This window comes from Glandiceps talaboti, chromosome 22 (genome assembly GCF_964340395.1).
Source record: "Glandiceps talaboti chromosome 22, keGlaTala1.1, whole genome shotgun sequence".
Lineage (NCBI taxonomy): Eukaryota > Metazoa > Hemichordata > Enteropneusta > Spengelidae > Glandiceps > Glandiceps talaboti.
In genome coordinates, this window is record NC_135570.1 from 16,925,322 (window position 1) to 16,951,821 (window position 26,500).

Sequence of the window (26,500 nt, forward strand, 5' to 3'; positions counted from 1 at the left end):
TTTGGCTACGAAAATAGAACACAGGACACCATATAGCGTCTAAACATTCAGAGAATATTGACAATCATCAAATGACAGTCATGCAAATAGAATTCTGTTTATATCCTCATCTAGTCCAAGCAACACGTAGCCGTCAAAACAGTCAATCGACATATTGATAACAATGCAATTAACGTATCATTCCAAGGAACTTTTAACTTATATGGCTGGGATCAGAATTTACGGCAGGGGGGCCTTGGGGAGAAATAAGTTTTAGCCAAACAGTCTTTTCGCAGATCAACTACCCCCACCCCTTCGCGTTCTCAAAAAATGTCACCCCCCCCCCTCCCCCCGAAATGAGCCCAAGAATTTTCGAAGCCCCTTCCCGGTTACACATATTTTAATATTTTAATGTATAATTATACAGTACCCCCCCCCCCCTGCTCCACTTCAGAGATGGTACACTAGATTAAGCTATCAGTGCAAAACAAATAGATGTGGGCTTTTCGAAAAGGGTATCACATTGGGCTGTACTTCGAAATACTTAGCCAGCAGTTTTTTTCTCTTTCAAACTTGATTCTGATAGCTAGTGGGGAGGAGTGTCCCTAAAAAGCTTGTTAGCTTATAATCTTAATTTGCATAATTAATTAGATTTTTTATAATTAAGCAATATGTTAATTATGCAAGCTCCAATCATATCTTGTGTACAAAACTAATCGATCTAAGTATCAAATCAGTTAGACAGCCAATCATATCTATTGTACCAAACACAAATCAAATTATTTACAGATATTTCAACAACGCATAAATAAATTACATTTACAAGTAAACAATTAAATTAGTTATTCCACGATTTGCACGTATTTATGTGATAAAATTAATTGAATCAGATTGAATCAACCAACATAAGTTACCAACAACCCTCACATAATACAATCCCATGAAGGACAGACAGACAGACAGACAGACAGACAGACAGACAGACAGACAGACAGAGAGGCACAGACAGACAGACAGACAGACAGACAGACAGACAGACAGACAGACAGACAGACAGACAGACCTACGAATGGACATACTTACCATATCGATTCATCAACAATTACCAGACAGGTAAACTAACAAACCATACTATTGGCCAATCGATTAGTAACGAACTAACTCAAGTCGTTCTCCAAACAACACGAATGAATCCGTCACCGAATATCGTACACTGGCTAGTAGTTGACAGTGATGTAACTTATCGAATTTGGCCGATCCGATCACACAGTAGAGTAGTAAAACAGTCGTTATGTTGTATACTTTACAAGTTAGGATGAAAAGTGACCTTATACATTTTTAACTGACTGAGTGTTGTTTTTGACGGAAGTCTTTAATGAAGTGAGTGGAAAGGTTTCAAGTGTTTCAACTATTCATTTGTGCTAGCTTTCATAAATTTGTGTCCTCAAAATCAAAATCTGATGTGTTTGAAATTCTGAAGGGTCTTTGTATTCCTTTGTATAAAGGCATTCTATTTGCATAGGATTAAATATGTCGTTTGTTGTAATGTTAACTTGCCCTTATCATCTGGTGAAATAAAATCGTTTCTTCATCAAAATATGTTCTGATGGAAATTGTGGAATAGTGGTGGTTTTAGCATTATGCATTCAAATTTCGAATATGAACATTGCACAGACATAGAAAAATTGTCTACCAATATTGTATGAACCAAGATAAACATACATTTATAACATAACCTTTTCGGGGAATTATTTGACATTTCGCTACATGTCATCGTCAGGTTCGTTAAAAATGTTCCTAATTTTGCTTCTGCCATTGTGATTTCACCGTCTTGCTCGGAGATACCATCTCTAAATATTTTAACAATTTTAAAATGAAAATATGTAGATAGAATGTGTTTCCTTATAAATACTAAATATTAAAATATTAACTGAAGACAAAACTAACCCTTCAAGCATCATATGACCTTCCAGAAAATGTCGCTTGTATATTATAGCAATTGAATCGCACGCTTGGAAGCGCACAAAACATTTGGGAATTTGGGAGAGTTTCAGGAATATCCGTAAACTCCAGCATGTGTATTTAATCGGGTGGGGGGGGAGTATATATATATATATAAATGCATAAGGAACTAATAAACCAGTCCGTATATTTAGCTGTTAAATCCGACGTTTCGAATAAATATTCTTTTTCAAAGGAAAAATTGGCGAGACACAAAAATGCCAGGTCAAAACCCGAACATTTTCTAAATATAATGGAACAGAACCGCGCGTGATATATATAAACGGTTATACGTGGGATAAGTTCTAAAATTCGCACGCACCAAATAGAACCCAATAGAATACGCCTGAAATTTAAAAAAAATACCCAGTTTTTAGATTGGGAAAGACGTGAATAATCTATTAATTCCAAGGGGTTCCAGCGTTCAAAGACGGAAAATGATTTCTTCTTCCTTTAACCTCAATGCTTTCTCATCACCAGAAACCTTACAAATTCCTGAAATGGACATATCTGATACATTATGATCGTTTGTAATAAAATGCATAGATACGGGATAGTTACGATTCTTTTGTCTGGTCAAACGGAGATGTTCCACGAAACGATCACCAAGACGACGTACAGTTGAACCTATATATAGAAAACCACATTCTTGACATGTAATGCAATACACTACATTAGTACTAATACAAGTAAATCTACTTGTAACAGGCACACTGTTCTTAGGGCCAAAAACATGATTAGTATTAATAATGAAACGACATGTACCACATCGAGTACGATCGCACGGAAAAGAACCAGCATTAACTTCCAATTCACGTTGTTCTGTACGTACCACCATATCTCTAAGACTGGTATCACGACGCCAAGCTGTTAATGGTACTGCCGGAAACAATGAATTGGTAACCCTATTAGAACGTAAGATATTAAAATGCTTGTATATAATGTTTTTAACTCTTGTTGGAAGGGGTGGTATGTAAGAGCTAGTATGGGACGATCGTTGTTACTCCTCTGATCATGTGATTTGATACAAGCTTCCCTAGACAAAGATGATACTTTATGTAAAGCCGCGTTGGTAACAGACATAGGATAACCACGTTGATGGAAGTACGCGCAAAATTCAGCAGACCTATTTCTGAAATCCAAATCACTACTACAAATACGACGTAGACGAAGTAATTGTGAATAGGGAATGGAATCTTTACACTTATTAGGATGTGATGAACCATACTGCAAATATGAATGTGAATCAGTAGGTTTAGTATATATATATATATATATATATATATATATATATATATATATATATATATATATATATATATATATATATATATATATATATATATATATATATATATATATATGTATATATATACATATATATGCCGCCATCATATATATATATATATATGATGGCGGCATCGACACAGACCATATACATAGCTGATCATATAAACGGTAGCAGAACACGACTGGTTCTAAAAAGTGACTCTTCATTTTGGCGCCAACTAAACATAAGTCTGTTGTTGTGCATCACAGTCCACACATCATATTGTTGACTGTCTAAGGGGTTCACACTTCACATTGTTGACTGCCTAAGGGGTACTCTCATTTCACGACTATAGGCTAACTGACCGTGGCAATTCAAAGGGTACTTAACGCGCAATTTGACTCAATCAAAAGTTCATAATAAACTGATCTTATCGGTTACAAATCACTTTTAAAGTACCGAGAACGTTACCTTTTATCAGTTTGCTGTCAATAGACGTGTTAGTTTTGCCCTTCAAAAGGAGACAGGTCCGCCATCGTTTAGTGCTCGCTGCTACCATAAATCACGTCCATGACAGTCAGCCTCTTGTTTCGATCAATGAGGAATCGTGCAAAATGATATATGAACCATTTCAAGTTAATGATCAAACTTCTGCCATATAACACGGTTTACCATAATGGGTATTGAATTTATAGAAATGGTTGCTACCTTAAACGATCTCAGGTCGATTATGCCTTCGCTCGGGTTCAAATTTGGTAGGTACGATACAAGTCGTGTGCTAAGGGGAGAACCATTTGATTTCTGGGGGGGGTGGATATGGCAGCAAATTTCTTCCCATCACTGTGACAGCAAATATAGAAGTGTGTGTATAATACCCTTTTCTTGAGACCCGGTGTCTGGCCCAGGTCAATGTCTGAGCATGTATAACACATTTACACAAATTGTCAGAATTAGAAATACTAATACATTTACTGATTAATGTGATTGAACTGGGGGGGGGGGGGCAAAAGGCCGGGGATGGGGCCAAAATGACCAGGGGGCAACGGGCCGGGGACAAAATGCTGGATGGGGCAACGGGCCTGGGGGCAAAAGGACGGAGGCAACGGATCTGCTTCCCATAATTGCTTATTGCACTGTATGAATGGCACCATATAAGGTCATTGAATTTATCTATATGACAGAAACATAACAAATACGACACTTGTATTATCACATCCCCTTATATGGTAATATTGTATTTGTAAGACCTACTGAGATGACAAACCCGAGATGACAAACCACCCCATGTGGTATTTGTAAGACCGACTTAGGCGATGACGAAGGACACCACAACATGATATTTGTAAGATGACATACGACACCACGTGGTATTTGTAAGACCGAGTGTCCAGATTTGACTGCCAGGGGTGCCCGGATGATTTTCGGGGGGGCATCAATTATTCCAAGGAAAAATTAGGGGGGGGGGGGGGTAAACAAAAATTTTCTAGGGGGGGGGGTCATGAAAAAAAATGATTATTGAATGCAACAATAAATCATCAGCAATTCTGCCACTTCTCAAAGTAATTTGTCTGCGAGGATGTGCAAGACTTGTTTCATCACTATCAGTGTTATCATCAGTACATGAATTTTCTGAGCTATCAGTATCACAATTGTCACTATCACTGACTAGAACATGCATTACAGAAGTGTCACTTTCAGTCTCAGAGTCACAACTATCTGTTTCACTCATACCCATGATATTAGTTTTAATTTCATTTGCAGTCATTTTTCTAGATCTAAATTCTGGTGTTCCTATTATGTGAGTTTTTTTAGAGTATTAAGTTTTCGAAGTATTCATTGGCAGAGAAGGATTGGCGCTTTACAATAAAGTGTTCTTGTTCATTTGTAATTGTATGCATACATACATACATACGTGTGTACGTGCGTGCATGCGTGCATGCATGCATGCATGCATACATCCATACATGCATACATACATACATACATACATACATACATACATACATAGAAATGCATAAGGAACTAATAAACCAGTCCGTATATATAGCTGTTAAATCCGACGTTTCGAATAAATATTCTTTTTCAAAGGAAAAATTGGCGAGACAGAGAAATGCCAGGTGAAAACCCGAACATTTCTAAATATAATGGAACAAAACCGCGCGTGATATAAATAAACGGTTATACGTGGGATAAGTTCTTAAATTCGCACGCACCTAATAGAACCCAATAGAATACGCCTGAAATTTAAAAAAATACCCAATAATCATGATAATTAGATTGGGAAAGACGAGAATAATCTATTAATTCCAAGGGGTGCCAGCGTTCAAAGACGGAAAATGATTTCTTCTTCCTTCAACCTCAAAGCTTTCTCATCACCAGAAACCTTACAAATTCCTGAAATGGACATATCTGATACATTATGATCGTTTGTAATAAAATGCATAGATACGGGATAGTTACGATTCTTTTGTCTGGTCAAACGGAGATGTTCCACGAAACGATCACCAAGACGACGTACAGTTGAACCTATATATAGAAAACCACATTTTTGACATGTAATGCAATACACTACATTAGTACTAATACAAGTAAATCTACTTGTAACAGGCACACTGTTCTTAGGGCCAACAACATGATTAGTATTAATAATGAAACGACATGTACCACATCGAGTACGATCGCACGGAAAAGAACCAGCATTAACTTCCAATTCACGTTGTTCTGTACGTACCACCATATCTCTAAGACTGGTATCACGACGCCAAGCTGTTAATGGTACTGCAGGAAACAATGAATTGGTAACCCTATTAGAACGTAAGATATTAAAATGCTTGTATATTATGTTTTTAACTCTAGTTGAAAAGGGATGGTATGTAAGAGCTAGTATGGGACGATCGTTGTTACTCCTCTAATCATGTGATTTGATACAATCTTCCCTAGACAAAGATGATACTTTATGTAAAGCCGCGTTGGTAACAGACATAGGATAACCACGTTGATGGAAGTACGCGCAAAATTCAGCAGACCTATTTCTGAAATCCAAATCACTACTACAAATACGACGTAGACGAAGTAATTGTGAATAGGGAATGGAATCTTTACACTTATTAGGATGTGATGAACCATACTGCAAATATGAATGTGAATCAGTAGGTTTAGTATAAATAGATGTAGCTATATCATCACCATCAATCCTAAGGGAGATGTCAAGGAAATTGATAGTTAGTTCTGAAATATCATAAGTATACTGAATAGCAGGATTAAAATTACATATGTAGTTAATAAACTGCATAAGGTCCTCAAGTTTGAGTGATGCTGCACCAACGCCGTCATCAATAAATCGTTTATATAGACATACATACATACATACATACATACATACATACATACATACATACATACATTTTTTCCAAGCTTTTGTAGGGAGGTATGAAAAAAATACACAAGGAAAAAGGGAAATCCTCCAGGGTCCCCCTGGAAGTAAAATCTGGACACTCCCTTAGATGACGAAGGACACCACAACACGGTATTTGTAAGATGACATACGATACCACTTGGTATTTGTCAGATCGTCTTAGATGACAAATGATAGAACATGGTATTTGTAAGACCGATGATGACAAACAACACAACAATATTTGCTGTGATGACTCAAAACCAAGTACACAAAATACTATTTATGTTACTGCGCATGCATTTCAACATCTGTCAAGTGTAGCTCATATGGTTACTGTGGTGATACCTAAATCAAAACAAAGCACCAAACAAACGAACAATATAGGATTTTATAGATCCAAAGGGGTTAAAATTTCCCGCGGTTATATTTTATTTGCTGGTGCTAATCGTTTATAATCATTTGCGAAATTTCCTTGCTGTTCTTAATCTAACAAGTGACCTGCTCACACACAATGGTAAGAGTTATGAGATTTTAAATTAAACCAATTACCGCTTTCTCTCCTTTCTGCACGTGTATTAATTATACGCGTGTGCTGACAGTGACGCCAAAGGGAAACTTGTGCACTTCGCCTTATCTATATATCTTACACACGTATGATTCATTACCCTGTAATAACCATGCAGCACGTCATCCAGTTTGTCAAACATAAATTTCATTATCTCTAAAACTTTAAACGATTATACTTGTATAGAAATTATGAGAACTAACACAAAGTCCGGAGAACAAATGAAGTTCCAGAAAAGTGAAGACTGAAAAAATCACGACTAAATTGTCAATAGATTATCCATCAGCTTAGAAAAAATCACGACTAAATTGTCAATAGATTATCCATCAGCTTAGAAAAAATCACGACTAAATTGTCAATAGATTATCCATCAGCTTAGAAAAAATCACGACTAAATTGTCAATAGATTATCCATCAGCTTAGAAAAAATCACGACTAAATTGTCAATAGATTATCCATCAGCTTACAAAAAATCACGACTAAATTGTCAATAGATTATCCATCAGCTTAGAAAAAATCACGACTAAATTGTCAATAGATTATCCATCAGCTTACAAAAAATCACGACTAAATTGTCAATAGATTATCCATCAGCTTAGAAAAAATCACGACTAAATTGTCAATAGATTATCCATCAGCTTAGAAAAAATCACGACTAAATTGTCAATAGATTATCCATCAGCTTACAAAAAATCACGACTAAATTGTCAATAGATTATCCATCAGCTTAGAAAAAATCACGACTAAATTGTCAATAGATTATCCATCAGCTTAGAAAAAATCACGACTAAATTGTCAATAGATTATCCATCAGCTTAGAAAAAATCACGACTAAATTGTCAATAGATTATCCATCAGCTTAGAAAAAATCACGACTAAATTGTCAATAGATTATCCATCAGCTTAGAAAAAATCACGACTAAATTGTCAATAGATTATCCATCAGCTTAGAAAAAATCACGACTAAATTGTCAATAGATTATCCATCAGCTTAGAAAAAATCACGACTAAATTGTCAATAGATTATCCATCAGCTTAGAAAAAATCACGACTAAATTGTCAATAGATTATCCATCAGCTTACAAAAAATCACGACTAAATTGTCAATAGATTATCCATCAGCTTACAAAAAATCACGACTAAATTGTCAATAGATTATCCATCAGCTTAGAAAAAATCACGACTAAATTGTCAATAGATTATCCATCAGCTTACAAAAAATCACGACTAAATTGTCAATAGATTATCCATCAGCTTAGAAAAAATCACGACTAAATTGTCAATAGATTATCCATCAGCTTAGAAAAAATCACGACTAAATTGTCAATAGATTATCCATCAGCTTAGAAAAAATCACGACTAAATTGTCAATAGATTATCCATCAGCTTAGAAAAAATCACGACTAAATTGTCAATAGATTATCCATCAGCTTAGAAAAAATCACGACTAAATTGTCAATAGATTATCCATCAGCTTACAAAAAATCACGACTAAATTGTCAATAGATTATCCATCAGCTTAGAAAAAATCACGACTAAATTGTCAATAGATTATCCATCAGCTTAGAAAAAATCACGACTAAATTGTCAATAGATTATCCATCAGCTTAGAAAAAATCACGACTAAATTGTCAATAGATTATCCATCAGCTTAGAAAAAATCACGACTAAATTGTCAATAGATTATCCATCAGCTTACAAAAAATCACGACTAAATTGTCAATAGATTATCCATCAGCTTAGAAAAAATCACGACTAAATTGTCAATAGATTATCCATCAGCTTACAAAAAATCACGACTAAATTGTCAATAGATTATCCATCAGCTTACAAAAAATCACGACTAAATTGTCAATATATTATCCATCAGCTTAGAAAAAATCACGACTAAATTGTCAATAGATTATCCATCAGCTTAGAAAAAATCACGACTAAATTGTCAATAGATTATCCATCAGCTTAGAAAAAATCACGACTAAATTGTCAATAGATTATCCATCAGCTTAGAAAAAATCACGACTCTTGGTGAATTTTATGACATGAATATAACAACAATTATCTCCTAAACCATGTAAGACGTAAATCTAAGTCACGTCAAGTCACATCAAGTCAATGTCAGGTTACGTCAAATCATTTCAAATAACCTGACCAAGTGTGCATGTTGTATACCCTAACCCGTCAACACTAGCCAAGTGTGCATGTTCTGTACCCTAACCCATTAACACTAGCCAAGTGTGTATGATGTGTACCCTAACCCGTCAACACTAGCCATGTGTGCATGTTCTGTACCCTAACCCGTCAACACTAGCCAAGTGTGCATGTTCTGTACCCTAACCCATTAACACTAGCCAAGTGTGTATGCTGTGTACCCTAACCCATTAACACTAGCCAAGTGTGTATGATGTGTACCCTAACCCGTTAACACTAGCCAAGTGTGTATGCTGTGTACCCTAACCCGTTAACACTAGCCAAGTGTGCATGTTGTGCACCCTAGTCCACTGACACTAGCCAAGTATGCATGCTGTGTACCCTAAGCCGTTGACACTAGCCAAGTGTGTATGCTGTGTACCCTAGTCCACTAACTCTAGCCAAGTGTGTATGCTGTGTACCCTAACCCGTTAACACTGGCAAAGTTTCTATGCTGTGTATCCTAACCCGTTAACACTAGCCAAGTGTGCATGTTGTGTACCCTAACCCATTAACACTAGCCAAGTGTGTATGCTGTGTACCCTAACCCGTTAACACTAGCCAAGTGTGCATGTTCTGTACCCTAACCCATTAACACTAGCCAAGTGTGTATGCTGTGTACCCTAACCCGTTAACACTAGCCAAGTGTGCATGTTGTGTACCCTAACCCATTAACACTAGCAAAGAGTGTATGCTGTGTACCCTAACCCATTAACACTAGCCAAGTGTGCATGTTGTGTACCCTAACCCATTAACACTAGCCAAGTGTGTATGCTGTGTACCCTAGTCCACTAACACTAGCCAAGTGTGTATGCTGTGTACCCTAACCCGTTAACACTAGCCAAGTGTGTATGTTGTGTACCCTAACCCGTTAACACTAGCCAAGTGTGTATGCTGTGTACCCTAACCCATTAACACTAGCCAAGTGTGCATGTTGTGCACCCTAGTCCACTGACACTAGCCAAGTATGCATGCTGTGTACCCTAACCCGTTGACACTAGCCAAGTGTGTATGCTGTGTACCCTAGTCCACTAACTCTAGCCAAGTGTGTATGCTGTGTACCCTAACCCGTTAACACTGGCAAAGTTTCTATGCTGTGTATCCTAACCCGTTAACACTAGCCAAGTGTGTATGCTGTGTACCCTAACCCATTAACACTAGCCAAGTGTGTATGCTGTGTACCCTAACCCGTTAACACTAGCCAAGTGTGTATGCTGTGTACCCTAACCCACTAACACTAGCCAAGTGTGTATGTTGTGTACCCTAACCCGTTAACACTAGCCAAGTGTGTATGTTGTGTACCCTAACCCGTTAACACAGGCTAAGTGTGTAAATCAAACAAAATAATAGAGAAAGTAACATTAGAGTTACGGATATTAGAACGCAAACTATGATTGCAAATATGTACACAGTGGTACTTTAGTAGCAATGTAAAGCAGTACACAGTAATGTAGAGAATTATGAAAACGAATTCAGGCTTGGGCCAAAAAAACAGTTTTGTCTACACTTTGTCGGTTTTACCTAGAATAATTAATCAGACTTCACGTGATTGGAATAATAGAAACAATATGTTCATTTCACTTACATAACTGGAGCATCTATGTTAGTCATATCGAGATTTAGAACTTTTAACAGAAATGGGGACAGCAGACAAGTTGGATACGTGACTAACGACGTCCAAGTGAAATTCTAATCTATCCAGAAATGATATGATTCGTTTTTTGACGTCATTTCAAACCATGAATTCGTTTCGTTTTTAAGAAAAGTAACATTTAGAATTACATGTGATTTTGGAACTTGTTGATATCGAAATTCAAACATTGATTTTTTGAAACTCAAGTTGCTCCAATTAGCATTGACAAGATAACCAACGTACAAGCTTGTTGACGCCTCATTTGATATTTTGTATTTCAGTCGATAAGTACGTCTCTGTCGAAGTGTGAACGTCTGCTCCTGCATGTTTAGAAGTGTCTGACAAACCTCAGACTACTAAAAAGATTCGTTAGTGGTCTGAGGACAAACGTAGAAGATACCTTGGCAAATTGTTCATATTCTCTGGAAATGATTGTACAATCTATCTTTTAATGATGTTGGCTATTAACAAGCCTTATTTCAAGAACTCCAAGAATAAATGCTAATAACAAACTATTTCCATCAGCAGCTGATTCCAATAAAAGGGAAAAATAAATATATTCATTAAAAGAAGTAAAGACAAAAATAAGTGTGACAGAAAGTGATGAGTAGAATTGTAGGCATACACACATTACAAGAATAGTTATAGGATGATCTGATCATATTCTATGTCTACTCCTTAAAACGTGTTGTATTTCTAATGATGTCGGATACGTGCAATAAGTGAAAACGTATATATCGCAAAGGACAAATGATGTTGGTAAATATAGACCCACTTTATGACCAAGACTCATAAATCTTTAAAACGACACAAGTTGTGCAATAAAATGTTCACATTAGTTAAGATAAATGACTATTTTCAATAATAATACATTTACCTTCCAACTGGTCTCTATTCAATCACAGTTCAGAAATGAATCGAAGATAGTGCATCAGTTGAAAGACTTTGATTGCAAGAACAGTTTCGATAGTTGTGTCTTATCAAGGGTTAGGTACAAAGAGAAGCCGTTTGGACAGAAGGACGCTGTGCCTCAGTGCCAAGTATTCATACTAAACCAGACAGACTGGCAGACATTCATATTTCTAGTTTAAGTCATACACACCACAACGTTCCCTCCGTTCGGTTAATAAGGGCTTGTTGATCTCAACAACACTTAACAACAAGACGTATGGCATGGCAGCCTTGCTTTTTCAAACTGTGCTCCAAAACTTTGGAATGGCTTATCACAAGAAACTCGCCAGTCATCAAATCTGGAAACGTTTAAGAACAAATTGAAAGCACATCTTTTCAAACTAGCATATTGTGTGGATTGAACCTTTCAAGCGCCATTGAACAGAACTAATCTTTGGAACCAGGCTATAGAAATTCTATATGATTGATTGATTGATTGACTGTTTGATTGATTAGGAAATAGTAATATTTTAATATATTAACATATTCATTAGGGAATATATACTTTATACCCCATCACACCACATACCCAATATGCACGCAACAGACACAAATATAATTAGAGGAAATGCACTCCTAACATACAGGTCATGCACTCTTGACATATAGGTCATGCACTCTTGATATATAGGTCATGCACTCTTGATATATAGGTCATACACTCCTGACATATGGGTAATGCACTCTTCATATATAGGTCATACACTCCTGACATATAGGTCATACACTCCTGACATATAGGTCATGCACTCTTGACATATAGGTCATACACTCCTGACATATGGGTAATTCACTCTTCATATATAGGTCATACACTCTTGATATATAGGTCATGCACTCTTGACATATAGGTCATGCACTCTTGATATATAGGTCATGCACTCCTGACATATAGGTCATACACTCCTGACATATAGGTCATGCACTCTTGATATATAGGTCATACACTCCTGACATATAGGTCATGCACTCTTGACATATAGGTCATACACTCCTGACATATAGGTCATGCACTCTTGATATATAGGTCATACACTCCTGACATATAGGTCATGCACTCTTGATATATAGGTCATACACTCCTGACATATAGGTCATGCACTCTTGATATATAGGTCATACACTCCTGACATATAGGTCATGCACTCTTGATATATAGGTCATACACTCCTGACATATAGGTCATGCACTCTTGATATATAGGTCATACACTCTTGATATATAGGTCATGCACTCTTGACATATAGGTCATACACTGCTGACATATAGGTCATGCACTCTTGATATATAGGTCATGCACTCTTGATATATAGGTCATGCACTCTTGATATATAGGTCATGCACTCTTGATATATAGGTCATACACTGCTGACATATAGGTCATGCACTCTTGATATATAGGTCATGCACTCTTGATATATAGGTCATACACTCCTGACATATAGGTCATGCACTCCTGACATATAGGTCATGCACTCTTGATATATAGGTCATGCACTCTTGATATATAGATCATGCACTCTTGATATATAGGTCATACACTCCTGACATATAGGTCATGCACTCCTGACATATAGGTCATGCACTCTTGATATATAGGTCATACACTCCTGACATATAGGTCATGCACTCCTGACATATAGGTCATGCACTCTTGATATATAGGTCATACACTCCTGACATATAGGTCATGCACTCCTGACATATAGGTCATGCACTCTTGATATATAGGTCATGCACTCTTGATATATAGGTCATACACTCCTGACATATGGGTAATGCACTCTTGATATATAGGTCATGCACTCTTGATATATAGGTCATGCACTCTTGACATATAGGTCACGCACTCTTGATATATAGGTCATACACTCCTGACATATAGGTCATGCACTCTTGATATATAGGTCATACACTCTTGATATATAGGTCATGCACTCTTGACATATAGGTCATACACTCCTGACATATAGGTCATGCACTCTTGATATATAGGTCATGCACTCTTGATATATAGGTCATACACTCCTGACATATAGGTCATGCACTCTTGATATATAGGTCATACACTCCTGACATATAGGTCATGCACTCTTGATATATAGGTCATGCACTCTTGATATATAGGTCATGCACTCTTGATATATAGGTCATACACTCCTGACATATAGGTCATGCACTCCTGACATATAGGTCATGCACTCCTGACATATAGGTCAGGCACTCTTGATAAATAGGTCATGCACTCTTGATATATAGGTCATGCACTCTTGATATATAGGTCATACACTGCTGACATATAGGTCATACACTGCTGACATATAGGTCATGCACTCTTGATATATAGGTCATACACTCCTGACATATAGGTCATGCACTCTTGATATATAGGTCATACACTCCTGACATATAGGTCATTCACTCTTGATAAATAGGTCATACACTCCTGACATATGGGTAATGCACTCTTCATATATAGGTCATACACTGCTGACATATAGGTAATGTGCTCCTAATATAGGTCATACACTCCTGACATATAGGTCATGCACTCTTGACATATAGGTCATGCACTCTTGATATATAGGTCATACACTCCTGACATATAGGTCATGCACTCTTGATATATAGGTCATACACTCTTGATATATAGGTCATGCACTCTTGACATATAGGTCATACACTCCTGACATATAGGTCATGCACTCTTGATATATAGGTCATGCACTCTTGATATATAGGTCATACACTCCTGACATATAGGTCATGCACTCTTGATATATAGGTCATACACTCCTGACATATAGGTCATGCACTCTTGATATATAGGTCATGCACTCTTGATATATAGGTCATGCACTCTTGATATATAGGTCATACACTCCTGACATATAGGTCATGCACTCCTGACATATAGGTCATGCACTCCTGACATATAGGTCAGGCACTCTTGATAAATAGGTCATGCACTCTTGATATATAGGTCATGCACTCTTGATATATAGGTCATACACTGCTGACATATAGGTCATACACTGCTGACATATAGGTCATGCACTCTTGATATATAGGTCATACACTCCTGACATATAGGTCATGCACTCTTGATATATAAGTCATACACTCCTGACATATAGGTCATGCACTCTTGATAAATAGGTCATACACTCCTGACATATGGGTAATGCACTCTTCATATATAGGTCATACACTGCTGACATATAGGTAATGTGCTCCTAATATAGGTCATACACTCCTGACATATAGGTCATGCACTCTTGACATATAGGTCATACACTCCTGACATATAGGTCATGCACTCTTGATATATAGGTCATACACTCCTGACATATAGGTCATACACTCCTGACATATAGGTCATGCACTCTTGATATATATGTCAGGCACTCTTGATATATAGGTCATACACTGCTGACAAATAGGTAATACACTCCTGACATATAGGTCATACACTCCTGACATATGGGTAATGCACTCTTCATATATAGGTCATACACTGCTGACATATAGGTCATGTGCTCCTAATATAGGTCATACAATCCTGACATATAGGTCATGCACTCTTGATATATAGGTCATACACTGCTGACATATAGGTCATACACTCTTGATATATAGGTCATGCACTCTTGATATATAGGTCATGCACTCCTAATACAGGTCATGTGCTCCTAATATAGGTCATGCATGCTTAATATAGGTCATGTACTCCTAATATCTAGGTCATGCACTCCTAATACAGGTCATGTGCCATGTCCTGTTTGAATTTATAATTACTAGTTCAAGATAAAGCTTAAAGCTTCATCTTTGAATCTTTGAATTAAATGACATCTTTGGCTACAAAAAAAGACTATTCCATTAACAAACGGTTCCCTTTTTCACTTAGATGCAAAAAAGGTCTCGTTTAAGCTCATTATCTTATTCATTCATTTGTTTATTTATTTACTTATTTGTTTATTTATTTATTTATTTGTGGTATTTATAGCCAATAACTGTTCATGTATCTCTAAAACGACAGTAGCGCTAACAATAATAACAATGCCAATTTTTATATAGCACTTTCTCACTGTGCTTAAAGTGCGATTACTACCTCTGACACGGATATATGACGGTGCAATTGCCCTTTACACTTCCTCAATTCCCTAAGGCAGCCTTTGTAAGCGTATAGGATTAAAGCATTCATGTTGCGACCTCTATCCTACCAGGTCCCCAATTATACAGCTGGGTTGACTGGAGCACAATTGTGGTTCAAATCTAGCCCAAAGATTTTACCTTCACAAACAAACGGCCATGGTAAGGCTAAAACTTGCAGATTCCAAGTAAACCACGCTAACCATTCAAACCATCATGTACTCCACTAACACTCGTATCTACGGCAGTGTTGAGTCATCAAAACTTCGATTTCATTCTGCACCTAGTCCAATTTTAGTATGTGCACCCATACACAAACCCTCGCAATTTCAGTTTCTATAAATGTGGTTCAAAACGAGGTGATTCCTAGCAAAAGACAAATTTATTTAGGGGTTGTGTTTTGAATACAAGTCTGTGAATATCTCCTAAATAACACCTTCTATTTAACCTACACACACAGAAGGGAAGAACAGACAAAGAAACACCATATGGTGTAACCTTCCATTTAACAAAAGAATATTAGCAACGTATTTCTCCACCCTTTGAGAGGTATCTCCCCCAAGGTACGAAATTGTATTTTATTAAAATCTTCAACACAGGAAATGTGAGAATCAGTTGTAGCTAGATGAACACTGTGGCCACAACATAAAAATCAGTCAAGACCAGACAGTGAAACCCACACCCAAACTCTGTAATTGTAGAGACCAGATCGTCTGTCATGCACGCTCCATGGTCATTGTCTATCCACTTACGTTGTGTACAGCGCTGAAGTGTCGACAAATAACAACGTCTCAAAGCTGAATTATGAATTAACAGATTCAACGTTCACAAGCAATCATTTGTCAACAACTCATGACCAGTACGGAGTTATGAAGGAAAAGTGGTACACAAGGTTCTGTCCATATATATATATATACTTTAATATTAGCACCAGGAGAGGACTGCTAATCCTGTACATGTCAAACACCGAGTCAACATTTTGACAGCTAAAGGGTATAAGATACAACAGTATCGTTTAGATGTACCACCGTTGTCGACAGTTCATCGGGGGAAGGTGTATGCGCTCACGTCGTACTGTACTGTACTGTACTGTATTGTACTGTACTATACTATACTGTACTGTACTGTACTGTACTGTACTGTACTGTACTGTACTATACTATTACTATACAATATCAGTAACAATCATAATCAAGTAATCACCACTCTACCTGGTTAAAGTGACCATATAGATCATAGAGAAAGGGTATTTATTTTGGATTTATAATTTATAAAAATGAGTTTATTATGACTTCCTACTTGAACAATTAATATGAAACAACATTAACCAAGTGCCTTTAACTCATTGCAATGCAAAATGCTAAAAGATGTGTAGAAGGTTTGTAATTGTACGTACAATAGCAAATACTTTGCACATTTATTAATCTTTCGCATATTTATTGAGTTACAAACAAAGACTTGGCATATGTTGTTTCACATTGATTTTACAAATTGGAAGCCTTGATAAACTCATTTTATAATTATAAATCCAAAATAAAAAAATAACCAATTATCCATATCGCCACTTTAAGTTATTCAAAAATCCAGGATGACGAGCGAAAATTCAAAAATCAAAATGGCAATTAGCATAGCTGATTAGCGTTTGTCCTTCAAGAATACAAATGGGTATAGACTCTATAATGACATCCAGTCACACGCCAGGTTCATTTGAGTGCTAAGCTCTGCTTTGGTTCATTTGAGTGCTAAGCTCTGCTTCGGTTCATTTGAGTGCTAAGCTCTGCTTCGGTTCATTTGAGTGCTAAGCTCTGCTTCGGTTCATTTGAGTGCTAAGCTCTGCTTCAGTTCATTTGAGTGCTAAGCTCTGCTTCGGTTCATTTGAGTGCTAAGCTCTGCTTCGGTTCATTTGAGTGCTAAGCTCTGCTTCGGTTCATTTGAGTGCTAAGCTCTGCTTCGGTTCATTTGAGTGCTAAGCTCTGCTTTGGTTCATTTGAGTGCTAAGCTCTGCTTTGGTTCATTTGAGTGCTAAGCTCTGCTTTGGTTCATTTGAGTGCTAAGCTCTGCTTCGGTTCATTTGAGTGCTAAGCTCTGCTTCGGTTCATTTGAGTGCTAAGCTCTGCTTCGGTTCATTTGAGTGCTAAGCTCTGCTTCGGTTCATTTGAGTGCTAAGCTCTGCTTTGGTTCATTTGAGTGCTAAGCTCTGCTTTGGTTCATTTGAGTGCTAAGCTCTGCTTTGGTTCATTTGAGTGCTAAGCTCTGCTTTGGTTCATTTGAGTGCTAAGCTCTGCTTCGGTTCATTTGAGTGCTAAGCTCTGCTTCGGTTCATTTGAGTGCTAAGCTCTGCTTTGGTTCATTTGAGTGCTAAGCTCTGCTTTGGTTCATTTGAGTGCTAAGCTCTGCTTCGGTTCATTTGAGTGCTAAGCTCTGCTTCGGTTCATTTGAGTGCTAAGCTCTGCTTCGGTTCATTTGAGTGCTAAGCTCTGCTTCGGTTCATTTGAGTGCTAAGCTCTGCTTTGGTTCATTTGAGTGCTAAGCTCTGCTTCGGTTCATTTGAGTGCTAAGCTCTGCTTCGGTTCATTTGAGTGCTAAGCTCTGCTTCGGTTCATTTGAGTGCTAAGCTCTGCTTCGGTTCATTTGAGTGCTAAGCTCTGCTTCGGTTCATTTGAGTGCTAAGCTCTGCTTCGGTTCATTTGAGTGCTAAGCTCTGCTTCGGTTCGTTTGAGTGCTAAGCTCTGCTTCGGTTCGTTTGAGTGCTAAGCTCTGCTTCGGTTCGTTTGAGTGCTAAGCTCTGCTTTGGTTCGTTTGAGTGCTAAGCTCTGCTTTGGTTCGTTTGAGTGCTAAGCTCTGCTTTGGTTCATTTGAGTGCTAAGCTCTGCTTTGGTTCATTTGAGTGCTAAGCTCTGCTTCGGTTCATTTGAGTGCTAAGCTCTGCTTCGGTTCATTTGAGTGCTAAGCTCTGCTTTGGTTCATTTGAGTGCTAAGCTCTGCTTCGGTTCATTTGAGTGCTAAGCTCTGCTTTGGTTCATTTGAGTGCTAAGCTCTGCTTCGGTTCATTTGAGTGCTAAGCTCTGCTTTGGTTCATTTGAGTGCTAAGCTCTGCTTTGGTTCGTTTGAGTGCTAAGCTCTGCTTTGGTTCATTTGAGTGCTAAGCTCTGCTTTGGTTCGCTCGAGCAAATGAAACACCTCTCTTTTATGTCCAGGTCGGAGCCACTCAAAGAGTGAAATATCTCGAAATATCTCGGAAAAATTAATTTGGGCAACAAATTACATTTGCAAAAGCTTTATCTTTGCAGAAAAGGACATTCACCTTTGAAAAGTTCGACATGGCCCTTGAACTTCGTCTAAAAGAACATGGCGTGAGCATCGATCTGAGATATGTATATATATATATATATATATATATATATATATATATATATATATATATATATATATATATATATATATATATATATATATATATATATATATATATATATATATATATATATATATATATATATATATAATCACTATGGGCTATGGTCAGACGAAGTCTCGTCCACTTATGTGGGGACAAATCTCACGAATTACGTTACTGATAACAAATACTCATTCAAATCAATAAAATGTTATTCCAAATGATAGTTGACAGAACCGTCAGATTGTGTCAACATTTACAACGTGTTTTGATATATAGGACACGATTCCTCATCGGATAATAAACACGTGCTAAAGAGTTTGTTTTAGATTGCATATCCAAGCACAGGTGCTTCTTGAAAATCGAACACGATCTAATTACTATAGATTGATCGCTATGTTATACTAATTACTATAGATTGATCGCTATGTTATACTTATTACTATGGATTGATCGCTATGTTATACAAATTACTATAGATTGATCGCTATGTTATACAAATGACTATGGATTGATCGCTATGTTATACTAATTACTATGGATTGATCGCTATGTTATACTAATGACTATGGATTGATCGCTATGTTATACTAATTACTATGGATTGATCGCTATGTTATACAAATTACTATAGATTGATCGCTATGTTATTACAAATGACTATGGATTGATCGCTATGTTATACTAATTACTATGGATTGATCGCTATGTTATACTAATGACTATGGATTGATCGCTATGTTATACTAATGACTATGGATTGATCGCTATGTTATACTAATGACTATGGATTGATCGCTGTGTTATACTAATTACTATAGATTGATCGCTATGTTATACTAATTTCTATGGATTGATCGCTATGTTATACTAATTACTATGGATTGATCGCTATGTTATACTAATTACTATGGATTGATCGCTATGTTATACTAATTTCTATAGATTGATCGCTATGTTATACTAATTACTATGGATTGATCGCTATGTTATACTAATTACTATGGATTGATCGCTATGTTATACTAATTACTATAGATTGATCGCTATGTTATACTAATTACTATGGATTGATCGCTATGTTATACTAATTACTATAGATTGATCGCTATGTTATACTAATTACTATGGATTGATCGCTGTGTTATACTAATTACTATAGATTGATCGCTATGTTATACTAATTTCTATGGTAAATCTGGTTTACAACCTTTGAGAGTATCTGCCTTTCTCGGCAATCCGTTACTACGTGTACATACCAATCATATAGACGTCGTTGCCAATATAACACACTGCGTCATGAGATATGGTCACATGCAGAATAAAGTTTCAACAATATTAATTTCTAGATTCTTACGATGAAAGAGCTGCGGATCAAAGACAGGGATAGCTATACTGAAGAATAGAAAGGACCAGACATCATCTATTTATTGAAACTTCTTTACTCCACTACATTTCGTTTCAGCAGGTGTATAATTTTATATAGAATAAAAGTAACTACAAAAATGTCTAGGATAAAATGCAAAACGAATTAAAATAACCTGAAGAGAAATTAACATCAAGAAAATATATTACTCACAAAAAGTGATCCGTCCACTAACTTGTCAAATAGCAGTGACAGCAGAAATATGCAAACTGGCTATTTTATGTGTGAAAAGGCAGGAAAAAGACATAGCTAGGGTGTAACAGGTGGGGGTTTCATTCATACTAGTAGAAGTTTTAGTCGTAGCCAATATTTCTTTAGCTTTTCGCACATCTAGGTTTTTGAACCCCTTTTCGATAGCTGTGAGTGTTACGTGATGAATGTTTTGGCCAGGGGAAATGAAGTGTTGGGTGACAGTGAAATGATGGTTGGTAGACTAGTAATCGTTGATGTACGGTGACAGTGAAATGATGGTTGGTAGACTAGTAATCGTTGATGTACGGTGACAGTGAAATGATGGTTGGTAGACTAGTAATCGTTGTTGGGTGACAGTGAAATGGTGGTTGGTAGACTAGTAATCGTTGTTGGGTGACAGTGAAATGATGGTTGGTAGACTAGTAATCGTTGATGTACGGTGACAGTGAAATGATGGTTGGTAGACTAGTAATCTTTGATGTACGATGACAGTGAAATGATGGTTGGTAGACTAGTAATCGTTGTTGGGTGACAGTGAAATGATGGTTGGTAGACTAGTAATCGTTGATGTACGATGACAGTGAAATGATGGTTGGTAGACTAGTAATCTTTGATGTACGATGACAGTGAAATGATGGTTGGTAGACTAGTAATCGTTGTTAGGTGACAGTGAAATGATGGTTGGTAGACTAGTAATCGTTGATGTACGGTGACAGTGAAATGATGGTTGGTAGACTAGTAATCTTTGATGTACGATGACAGTGAAATGATGGTTGGTAGACTAGTAATCGTTGTTGGGTGACAGTGAAATGATGGTTGGTAGACTAGTAATCGTTGATGTACGGTGACAGTGAAATGATGGTTGGTAGACTAGTAATCGTTGATGTACGGTGACAGTGAAATGATGGTTGGTAGACTAGTAATCGTTGTTGGGTGACAGTGAAATGGTGGTTGGTAGACTAGTAATCGTTGTTGGGTGACAGTGAAATGATGGTTGGTAGACTAGTAATCGTTGATGTACGGTGACAGTGAAATGATGGTTGGTAGACTAGTAATCTTTGATGTACGATGACAGTGAAATGATGGTTGGTAGACTAGTAATCGTTGTTGGGTGACAGTGAAATGATGGTTGGTAGACTATAATGGTTGATGTACGGTGACAGTGAAGTGATGGTTGGTAGACTATAATGGTTGATGTACGGTCGATATTGCTTCAATCTTCTTGTTGTTTCATCCACGTATTGTTGGTTGGTTTGTTTTTACATAAACTACATGTAATAAGACAATTTAAAATTACATTTTAGCATTTGGTTGTTAGTTTATTAGCTTTTGAAAGACTCTGTAGTGGTAGTGAAACTACATGCAATGCAGCATTTAACTCGGCATCTGGAACAATCTATGGTTCTCTGTAATAGTGATTGGTGGCTATATTGCTCATACACGGCGACCTGAAAGAGTTACCGATATTGTTGCGCAAAAAAGTCAAGTTTTATTCGATCTTTTCTCTTTTCCCTTATTTTAAGTGTGTATGTGTGTGTGGGGGGGGAATCTTATTCAATTCAGTTGGCGAACTTCAGTAACGCATTTTGATACTTGGTTGTTGTTGTTGTTGGTTGTTGTTGTTGTTGTTGTTGTTGTTGTTGTTGTTGTTGTTGTTGTTGTTTGTGGATTTGTTTCGTTTTGGTGATGAAACACCGATAAAACATGTAATGAATCTATGAATGACAGTGTTTGTTGACTGAAATCTACGGTCGGACCACTATAAGTAATTGGATATAAAAAGTAAAGTGATGGGGGTCGGAGGTAGTACTTAACTTTACGGTTTAGTTCAAATCTCCAACGTCAGTAAAAAGTGTGGCCTGAGCTGTGATGTACTATAGTCATCATTTCGTGTACTTCTCTATAGTGGTCTGAGCTGTGATATACTATACTCGTCATTTCATGTACTTCTCTATAGTGGTCTGAGCTGTGATGTACTATAGTCATCATTTTGTGTACTTCTCTATAGTGGTCTGAGCTGTGATATACTATAGTCATCATTTCGTGTACTTCTCTATAGTGGTCTGAGCTGTGATATACTATAGTCATCATTTCGTGTACTTCTCTATAGTGGTCTGAGCTGTGATATACTATAGTCATCATTCCATGTACTTCTCTATAGTGGTCTGAGCTGTGATATACTATCGTCATCATTTCGTGTACTTCTCTATAGTGGTCTGAGCTGTGATATACTATAGTCATCATTTCGTGTACTTCTCTATAGTGGTCTGAGCTGTGATGTACTATACTCATCATTTTGTGTACTTCTCTATAGTGGTCTGAGCTGTGATATACTATAGTCATCATTTCGTGTACTTCTCTATAGTGGTCTGAGCTGTGATGTACTATAGTCATCATTTCGTGTACTTCTCTATAGTGGTCTGAGCTGTGATATACTATAGTCATCATTTCATGTACTTCTCTATAGTGGTCTGAGCTGTGATATACTTTACTCATCATTTCATGTACTTCTCTATAGTGGTCTGAGCTGTGATATACTATAGTCATCATTTCATGTACTTCTCTATAGTGGTCTGAGCTGTGATATACTATAGTCATCATTTTGTGTACTTCTCTATAGTGGTCTGAGCTGTGATGTACTATAGTCATCATTTCGTGTACTTCTCTATAGTGGTCTGAGCTGTGATGTACTATACTCATCATTTTGTGTACTTCTCTATAGTGGTCTGAGCTGTGATATACTATAGTCATCATTTCGTGTACTTCTCTATAGTGGTCTGAGCTGTGATGTACTATACTCATCATTTTGTGTACTTCTCTATAGTGGTCTGAGCTGTGATATACTATAGTCATCATTTCGTGTACTTCTCTATAGTGGTCTGAGCTGTGATGTACTATAGTCATCATTTTGTGTACTTCTCTATAGTGGTCTGAGCTGTGATGTACTATACTCGTCATTTCGTGTACTTTTGTCCTGCTTGTTCAACACTTTGTATGAAAAGTAGTTGATAAAGAATCTAAAGTTTAGAAAGTAATGGGGTATGGGAACAGATTGAGCTGTTTTGAGAACGAGATAGAAATCTTTTGTGATGATATGAAAATTACCCAGTGTTATTTATATATTGTCGCATGTCATATTCCCAGTGACATCATAGATTCGTTTATCAATAGTTTATGAGGATATACTGCAGTGTACGTCAATCGTTAACTGCTGTCACAGATTTGAAAATAGCGAGTCTACTTCCTCCGCACACTTTTTGGACTGTGCTTCCTCTTACTACAAACATGTACAGTGCTAGGCGAGGAACTAGTCACATTGTGTCGTGTCATATCATGTACGAGTATTTGTAAGGTCTTTTGTGTTTATCCCCCTCAGATTATCTACGATGACAAACGGTAAATCTAAGTATTCAGTGAACTCATAGATCACTCACATACAGACCTAACGCCGTTGTCAATTGTAGCCAGGACACAGTATTCGCTGACAGTTTACGTTTTACTTCATGTCATTCCCACGTACGTAAGACGTATGGGAACCAAAATTTAATGATGTTTACTTGTTCAATTTAGATGTTGACTTGGATTTGCCAGGGTTGTAGTGGGAATCATTCGTAGCTGGTTTGGTAGCTTTATCGCGTGTCAGTCACGTGGATCAAAGGTAAACGATTGTGTTAGGCAAATAAAACATTGTAATATGACCAAATTCTGAATATTAATCAACCAGAACTCCCTTTTTCTACATTAGAGAAAAAGGAAATATTCTCTTCCATATTCTGGTAAAGTAAACTTTCGATGTTTTCATTTCTGTTGTGAATAGCGGGTAACAAGGGCAGTAGCGGTATGGAGTTACAAGTGAGGGTTTGTGTCGCGTGTCTAGCAAAACGCGTTGCTAGTCACTTGTGTCAATTGCCAATTGACTCATAGAATTCAGGTGCACTAATACGCTGTTCCTTTAACAGATTGTCCTCCCACAGATATGCTAGTACCACGACTACTTTAAGGTAAAAATAACATAGAGGTACGCCATCAAACGAGAGGGCAGCTGGTCTATACTATGGAGCAGCCCTACTTCGACTTCACATCTGCTGACTACAGCCGACAGGTGACAATTGAGCCACCACCTGGCTGTTTTCTTGTTCGTCATTAATACCTATGTCAGAGGATGATGGCTGATAAATGGCAGTCCTGCTGTACTCTGCAAGTGTTGACACAGCGATCAGCCGAGGCACATGGTGAACAACATAAGTCGATGGAATAAAACTAGTCCGGGAAAGTCTACCGGTATGCCGGACTGCATCACATTACTGGCTATCAATCCATCCGCGGGTTCCTCCAAACCGTATGTGGTAGTTGAATTCGGGAATAAAAACTTTTTTCTTTATAAATCCAAAGTCTATTTTGGAGGTTTATACATCATCGTATACAGTAGTCAGACTATACAGTATGTTTATGTTTAATGGCTGTTTCTCTACCTGATGGCGTAGCATTTTCTTTTATAGTTTCGGTCGATATATATAATGTGGAGTAAAGAAAGCTAAGTTTGTTGTTTGTTGTTTTTGATAAAATCATATTACGTGTACTTATTACATGAGTCGTCAATACAATTATTGTATGTATCTTTGTATCTTTTAATTTTTAAAAACTATAAATTAGATTAAATATAACTTTATTACAACCATATAGAAAATTAACAATTCTATTTGGGTACATAAGTGTAATAAAGATATTAAAGATGTTATTGAATGTAAACAAACTGATAAACACAGCTACAAGAAAGAAACACGTCATCTCAGTCAGAGAGGAACACAAACAGTTATTAAAAGTAAAGTCACATCAATTAAATATATCAGCTGCCCCACACGGGACAAACGAAACGGCGGCGACACGCCCTCAACCAGTCTTAGAATGCGAATCTCCGTTGTAAATAATCCCTTGAGTTCAATAACCCCTATACGAGGGAGAGGGTAAAAAACGGCAAAAACCTTCTAAAGGTACAGAATCGCGAATATCTGTTATATATGTACTATTACCGTACAAGAAAAGAAATGTGATTTTGACGTGTGTCTGTGAATGTTCATCTTGTATAAAAAAAAACAGTCAATAGTTTGTCTTTAAAATCAAGTCTAGGTATAATGACTTGAAGTGAATGGCTCGTTATTTTTACGAGCTATAAGGTCCATTTCGTTCATTTTATTTATATCGTAACAGAGCTTTACATACATACATACATACATACATACGCGACAGACACACGAACTCCATAAAATAACGCTACTAACAAAGCAACGCTCTGTGTGCCTTTAAAACCCTAGATATATAATAGGTTTTTTTTCTTTTGAAAGAAATAATA